The sequence below is a fragment of the Meriones unguiculatus genome, chromosome 7 (assembly GCF_030254825.1).
Source record: "Meriones unguiculatus strain TT.TT164.6M chromosome 7, Bangor_MerUng_6.1, whole genome shotgun sequence".
NCBI lineage: Eukaryota > Metazoa > Chordata > Mammalia > Rodentia > Muridae > Meriones > Meriones unguiculatus.
In genome coordinates, this window is record NC_083355.1 from 19,164,980 (window position 1) to 19,172,917 (window position 7,938).

At 51.0% G+C, this 7,938-nt stretch overlaps 1 long non-coding RNA gene across 1 annotated transcript; it reads right to left on the reverse strand.

Moving 5' to 3' along the window:
* Positions 1–2,299: 2,299 nt before the first annotated feature.
* Positions 2,300–7,233, reverse strand: LOC132655386 (uncharacterized). The gene is made up of 3 exons (XR_009593199.1): positions 7,074–7,233; positions 3,433–3,575; positions 2,300–3,204 (listed from the first exon to the last, which is right to left on the reverse strand). It is a non-coding gene; the product is annotated as an uncharacterized LOC132655386 (long non-coding RNA).
* Positions 7,234–7,938: the final 705 nt, after the last annotated feature.

A 7,938-nucleotide genomic window follows, 5' to 3' on the forward strand; every position in this document is an offset into this window, starting at 1 on the left:
AATTTGCTGTGTTGCTAAAAAACGACCTTGAATTCTGGTCCTCCCGCCTCCACCTCCTGAGTGCTGAGATTACAAACATATGACACCACACTTGGTCCTTTGTAAGCAATATTTATTGGCTTTGTCCTATTTCGTGTGATGCTGTGAGTGCAGACACACACTGTCATGATGTAGACATGGAGATCAGAGGACGGCCTCTGGGTTGAGTCAGTTCTTTCCTGCGACCTTGGGGGATCCAGGAATCAAACTTCGGCGTCAGGCTTACTCACAAGCTCCTCTTCCTGCTGAGTCATCTCAACACACACACACACACACACAGATATACATCCTCATCCACATACATATATACCCAATACATACACATGTATGTATATATACACACATGTATATGTGTATACACACACATACATAAAAAAATAACCATTTAGGAAACATGAAGCAGTATCTCATTGTGGTTTGTTTCGTCGCTGTTGATTTGCTGCTGTCGTTCTTGTTTTTCTTTTTTTCGAGACAGGATTTCTCTGTGTAGCCCTGGCTGTCCTGGAACTCGCTCTGTAGACCAGGCTGGCCTCGAACTCAGAGATCTGCCTGCCTCTGCCTCCCAAATGCTGGGATTAAAACCTTTTCCAACATTGGATGGTGCCAAGGCTCTTTCCATGGACATGTTGGCCTTATGTAGAGATGTGTAGAAATCCTATTCAGTCCTTTTGGCCATTTCTTAATTGGGCTATATTTTTCTGCAATTAATTTGCTTGAGTTTTTTTTTTTTTTTAATTTTACGTGTATTAGTGCTTTGCCTGCATGTATATCTGTGCACAACACGTGTGCCTGGTGCCCGCAGAGGTCAGAAGGGGTCATCAGACCGATGGAGAAGGAGTCACAGGTGGCTGTGAGCTGGAGTTACAGGTGGCTGTGAGCCCTGGAAAAGCAGCCAGCGCTCTTAACCGCTGAGCCATCTCTCCAGCCCCTGCAATTAATTTTTATACGAATTTTAGCTAATTGACTAAACATGCCTCTGAATTTATGTAAAGGCTATTTTAGTTGTTTGGCCTGTATTGGGACATCAGCAAACTCTAGGCTTGTTTCTCCGTCCTGCCTGACCCCCAAGGGGAGTCAAAAGCAGGTAGATGTTTGCTGTAGGCTACACTAGACAGGTGTTACCAGGCAATAAAGGTCCAATTCTAGTCTTAGGTTAGTCAGTGTTAATCATCCATGCACGATTGCTTTTACCAGCGCTCTCTCTGCTTCGGAGACGAATATGGGTTTTTATTCTTTGTTCCAGTGGAGTATTACATTTGTGGGTTTCTCTAACGTCATTGAATTTTATTTCCTGGGCGTGTCCACAGGATTGGCCTGGGCAGAGGAAGAAATGAGGAGTGAGGAGGAGGAAGGCATCATCCTGTTATCTCTCCATCACCCGTCTGTCATCCGCAAAGGTTCATTACGACGGCAGGTTAGGCATGCACAAAAATCCACGGAGCAGGCAAGCAAGCTGGGCTCCCTGGGGCAGGAGCTGGTGTCACAGCTGTCCACGGCAGAACTCCTTCTCCAGGGGAAGCCTTTTCACCGGTGGGGTGGGGGACATCCAGAACATCAGGGCTCATTCACTTTGCCTCCAGTCGGCTGGCTGCAGATGTTAGCCACATCCGCATGGCATCTTCCCAGCCATGCACAGAGGGGTGGGAGACTCTTTAACTGGAAAGCAGAGCCAAGAGCACAGACATGGGACTTGTCTGATGCTTCTCTCGGGACTAGACTAAGGTTATGGGCAGCGCCAAGCAGCCCAGAGCCCTCCCTTCGTGCGATTGTATGAATAAAATACTACCGACGAGATCGTGAAAACGTTTTATTGGCATATGCTAATTATACGTAATGCCGGGTTCCAACGTGACGTTTTCACACACGATGTATTTTCTCTCCAAGTACCGACCAAGCCGAAGCCTCCTTAGCATCCAAGATCATCCTGCATTCAGGGTGCCGAGGCCATGTGCTGCCCAGTGGTGTTTCAGTCGAGTTCTCCCGGTTTTCTCCTGGTGCTCCACCCCCTTCCCACTGATCCCTTCCTCTTTCCACTGGTACCTCCTCTACTTTCAGTTTGCGTAGGTGTGAGAGAGAGAGACAGACAGGGAGACAGAGACAGAGAGATTAAGTACGGGGGCACGGGCATCTTATCAGTGGCAACAGCACTGAAGAAAATGTCCTGCCTTCACCCCCCCCCACCCCCCCATCAACCTTTGACTGTATGTAAACTTCTGTATGTAAATCCTCAGGGCGGCACAGAGCCCGGGAGCCACTCCTGCCATAAATGTGAGTGCAACACACTAGGGGTCAGTGCTCCACACTGCCACCCCCCTTGTCTGGCTTTTATATTCCTCTGCCCTTTCCCCTTGATGTTCCCCGAGTCTTGGAGAGGGTGATGCAGGTGTCCCGCTTATAATCTGGCATCCAACCATCATTTATTCTTGGGACTTGGACCGGTGACGAGTCTCTGAATTCATGCCGATTGAAGGTGAGCCAGTGTGCTGGCTGGGGCTTGAAAGACTGTCCACTGTAGCAACGTCCCTGGCTTTCCAACCTCCAATTCATACGCGGTGCGTCTCTTAAGATCGCCACCCCTGAGGAATTCTATATATCTCTTAGAATTTTTCTACATGGGAGACTGTCTCTTCTCTCCACTTACGAACTCACTCAATCATTATCGGTATAAACTTGAGAATATTGATTGTGTATTTTTGCTTAAAATGTTTTTGTGTCTGTTTTTGAGGCAGGGTCTCACTGAATAGCCTTGGCTGGCCTAGAACTGGCAGAGATCCACCTTCCTCTGCCTCCCAAGGGCTAAAGGTTTGCACCACCTTGCCTGGCTTTTATATAATTTTGTTTTGTTTTTCGAGACAGGCTTTGTCTGTGTTGCCTCGGCTGTTCTGGACTCACTTTGTAGACCAGGCTGGCCTCGAACTCACAGTGACCCACCTGCCTCTGCCTCCCCAGTGCTGGGATTACAGGCTTGCACCACTGTGCCCGCTGCTTTTATATAATTTACTTGTTTGTTTGTTTGTTTTCAGACATGTTGCATTAGTAACTTTTCTATTTTTGTGACACAACGTCTCGACCAAGGCACTTAGGAAAGGAAGCATTTAACCGGCCTTACGGCTTCGGAGGGTTTGAGTCCAGGTTGGCAGAAGAAAGGTACGGTGGCAGGAACAGCTGAGAAACACAAGCATAAGTTAGAGAGCGAGGGATCCTGGGAATCTTCTGAAGCCCCACAGCCCACCCCTGTGACACACCTCCTCCCGTCAGACCTCGCCCCTAATTCTCTCCAAACAGTTTCACTAACTACAGCCCAAGTATTCAAACATACCCTCAGGGAGGGTCCATTCTAATTCAAATACATATCACCCAACACTTCCCTATTGTTCTGTTTGTGTACCCCACCTTAAAAGGAAAGTTACTTTCGGAAGAGCCGGGCTGTTCTCCCGTCTTTTTGCTTCAACTTTCTTCAGTCTCTCCTCTACGAAACCAGATTCCTTTGTGCCACCCGCTGCAGCACTGACTCCATTTTGTGAGATGAAGTGATGCTGGAATAGAAAATAGAGCCAACTGTCATCATTGAATTGAGATTAATCGACTACATTTTTGTATGTTTTACCTTCAATTTCGTTGCTCAGATTTTCCTCATTTTAGCCACTGAGAACTACCGGTAATTTTACCTTCAATTTTGTTGCTCGGATTTTCCTCACTTCAGCCGCTGAGAGCTGCTGGTGTCTATTTTCCTAGGGTAGAGGACAAACCCAATGCTGTTCTTCATAAGCCACGCCCCTCCCCTCCCCCCCAAGAAGGCAGGGTTTTTCACTGACCTAGAACTTGCCTAGAAGGCTGGGTTGGCTGACCAGCAAGTCCCCAGGAATTTGCCTGTCTCTCTCTCCCCAAGCACACCGCCATTCCTAGCTTTTATTTTGTTTGTTTTTCAAGACAGGGTTTCTCTGTGTAGCCCTGGCTGTCTTGGAACTCTGTAGACCAGTCTGGCCTTTAACTGGATCCCAGATAATGAGTCCCACCTTGACATTTTATTATTATTATTATTATTATTATTTCCATTGTGTTTTGTCTGCATGTATGTATTGCGTGAGGGTGTCAGAAGCCCTGGGACTGGAGTTACAGACAGCTGTAAGCTGCCATGTGGTTGCTGGGAATTGAATCTGGGTCCTCTGGAAGAGCAGCCGGTCCTCTCAACCTCTGACCCATCTCTCCAGCCCCTTCTCCCACCCCCAATCCATCCAGACTTTCTTTTCCCTCTCTGTGGATACAGAATTCACTCGCTCCTGGTGCTTTCATTTTCTCCGTGTGGGAACAGGTTGGAGAGCATCTCTGGGTGCTGCCAGAGTCGGTGGGCGCCATGGCCTCCAGCAGGGAAGAGCCCTGGGGGAGTGGGCACCCATGGGGCTCCTACAAAGGCTAGACTCTGCTGGGCTGAGGAGGCGGAAGGTGAAGGTGTCTGTCTGTACTGGGCAGGTCCTGGTATTCCTTCCTGACAGCCCTTCTCTGGGCCCTCCGGCATGTCTGCAACGGGACTTCAGTATCTCAATAAGCTGTTTACTTCTCTGCTAAATCACCGGAGGGAATCCCTGTTCACCTTTGGGAGTCGCACCAAAAACGTTAGAGGATTCTGCTCCCAGGAGTTCCCCAGGGGCTCTGGGTTTCTTCGTGTTTAACTCTGCTCTCCCCCACCTCCAAGATTCCATCCCCTAGCTTGGGTTCTGTGCTTTTGTATTCCTTTTTTTTTTTTTTTTGTCTTTCCTAGCACATACATCAGCAGGAGGAAAGTAAACGTTTGCAGACGGACACCTGGATGAATAAAGACACTAACTCCTTATCTTCACAGAGCTGAAGCTGGGGAAGCCTTCAGCCTGTTTCCAAAGCGTAAGCGTAAGTTTCTCCACTTCTTCTGTGCCAGACAAGCCTCTGAAACAGGACACCTCAAGTCTGGTAGCTGGCAGGATCAAGGGAACTCAGGAGGAGCACCTCCAGTCACTACTCTGCTTCCCACCCAGGGCACACCCCCCCCTTGCTGGTTTCCCTGGCCAGGAACCAGCAAGGAAGGCACAAGCCTGAGACCTCAGTTCTGATTGGCTGCCCTAAGGTCTGTTCAAAAACAAACTGACAGCTTGAAGGGAGGGGAGTTTGGACCTGGAGGCCTTTTCTCTCCCGCCCTTTGCCCTTCCAGGGACAGCTGAGTCACTGAGCCCAGTTGGTTTGTTCTCTCCTTCACAGAGAGACTGAGACACACAGAGGAAATGGAGTTTCGTTTCGAGGTTTTCCCTGTGAGGGCTCTTCTGAAGCCACCACTGGGATCGAGGTGGGGCTGCTCAAGGCTTGTTTAAGACACTCCACGGAGCAGGAGCTGCCTGCCCTCAGGAGCCCATGATCCAGAGGCTTCGCTGGCCCCTCCCATCAGCCAGGCCTGAGGGTATCTCCTCCTCCCTGTGTTGGGAGTGTCTCAGTGCCAACAGGAGACCCTGGTACCAACTGAGGTTTTCTCTGAAAATGACACTTTTGCTCTCCACCAAGCTTCTCCATGCCAAGGGCCTCCTGGCCCTGTCCTCCCTACCTCAGAACCTCTTGAACTGGAACCTTCAGGGACTTCTGGAAACTCTGTTAAGGTCACACAGTGGTAAGCCAAGCTGGCTCAAAGCCAGTGTCTTAACCACATGCCCCTAGACACACACATGGCAGCGGACACACCCATAGGCCTGGGCCCTGTGACAGGCAGCCATCAGCTGTCAGGTGGAGGGCCCCAAACATCTGGCTCAGGAGATAGGAGAGACCAAGGGGGCTGCAGCTGTTCTGAAGGGAGGGGCTCTCCTGTGTGTTAGGGTGTGGCCCTTTTCTAGAAGAACTCTGTTTTTCTCACCCCGATAGGCAAGGAAAAAATTTTCTCAGCCAGGAAGGGGTCCTTAGGAGCTGGAAAGGGAGGCCTGGACAGACAGGGTGGGGTCGGCCACAGACAGGAAACTCAGGGATTTCAGGGAGGGCCAGGGACAAGATAGGGGAGGTCTTCCCTCTGCCTTCAGGTGTCCAGCACTGTCTCTCCCACAGACAGTGGCTGGGAAATGGGACATATCAGACGTGAATTTTTTCACCAGCTTCCAAGGATGTCAATGCCAAGTGCTATTTTGGCTTTTTTTTTTTCTCTCTCTCTCTCTTATCTCCCTCCCTCTCCTCCCCCTCCTCTCTGTGTATGTGTGTGTGCATGTGTGTGCATGTCACAGCACACATGTAGAGGTCAAAGTACCACCCTAGGGAGAGGGTTCCCTCCATCTACCATGTGGGTCCCAGGTATTAGAAACTACTACGTAGGCTTGGGAGCTGGGATCTTTTCCCAGAGCTATTTTGTTAGCACACCCCCCCACACACACCCTTTTGTTTTCACGTAAACTGCACAGGAGGTGCTAACTTAGAGCTTCCCCTCCCTCAGGGGGGGGGCTTCTGTCACATTTGGGAGAGTTGCCTAGAGGCCAGAATACCCCTCTGACAGCCCCTTTCTTCCTGGCTGGGCTGGACGGCAACCTCCCGAAGGCAGAAGGGGGCAGCCAGGATTTCCGGGGTGGGGGTGGGGTCTGGGCCAAAGGGACTCCAAGGCCCTCCCCTGTACACCTGGTGTCACTCCCGTTGTGTCCTGGGAGGATAGGTGACACCAGCACACCTGAGGACCTAGAAAAGGATGAAGAACAGCAGAACAGCAGCAGTGTGACCAGGTCTCAAGGTTATACAACCCACAGGGCTTGGCTGAAAGTGAACCCAGAGGAGAAAAAAATGCTTAGACCGGGCAGGGGCGGATGGAGACAAGTTCAGAATCTGGAGGCCAGACTAGGAGGAAGAATTGGAGGGGACGCTAAAGGTTGAGGCCTCAGAGAGTGGCCAACCGGGCTGGGTGGTAGGGAGTGTAGGGTCAGTGGACCTCTGGTGCCTACAGGGGGACCCGCTGGCTCTCAGCCATGCCCACCTGCAGGGGACCAGGGGACAGGCATTCCTCCCACCGGTTTCCTCACCCCGCCCCCGTAGGTGTCCTGACTGACCTTCAGGTTCTTGGAGGCCTGGGCTGCCCTCCCGCAGGCCTTGTGCTCAGACTCCGGGAAGTGGGCAGAAGAGGAGGTCGGTCTACCCCTGTGCCAGCAGCCCTCATGCTCTTCCAGTGCTGCCCACAGCGGTTTCCTCTGCAGCCCCGCCCCAGCTTGTCCCCTTTGCGTGTGCTTCCAACTAAGCGACTTCCTGAGGGGCTTTTTCTTCCTGCCCGCAGTCCAAGCTTTAGCCCTGTTTCCTGTGCACAGTGCATAGGAAGGTGCATGGAGGGGGTGCAGTTAAAGCACGTGCTGGATCCGAGGAAGTTACTGGGCCCCTCTGCTTGCTGCGCCCAGGGTTCTCCAAGTACTGGAAAGATGGGGTTCTTGCACAGCGGCTAACTCAACACGTTTCCACAAGGCCCTGCACACAGTAGGTGCTGAAGGACTGAATAGAAACTGCTTCCTGGCCGAGCGCGGTGGCTGGGACTGTAATCTCAGCACTCGGGAGGCAGAGGCAGGCAGATCTCTGTGAGTTCAAGGCCAGCCTGGTCTACAAAGAGAATCTAGGACAGCCAAGCCTACACAGAGTAACCCTGTCTCAAATAAGCTGCTTCTTGACCTGCAATAAACAAACAAACAAACAAGCTGCTTCTTGACCTGCACCTTAAAGCCTTAGGGTCCCTGGTCTGAGGCTGGAGGTACCTGTGGGTGTTTTATTTAAACTATGTTTCCAAGAAGCCACGGTAATAAGGGAAACATGATGACTTAGACAGTCCTCTCGTGTCCGAAAGAAAAAGCCCTGTCCTCGTGACGTTCACACCTTGTCCGAGGCTTAGATCCAGGAAGAATGTAGTTCATGGATTCCGTCTGACCTCTCACC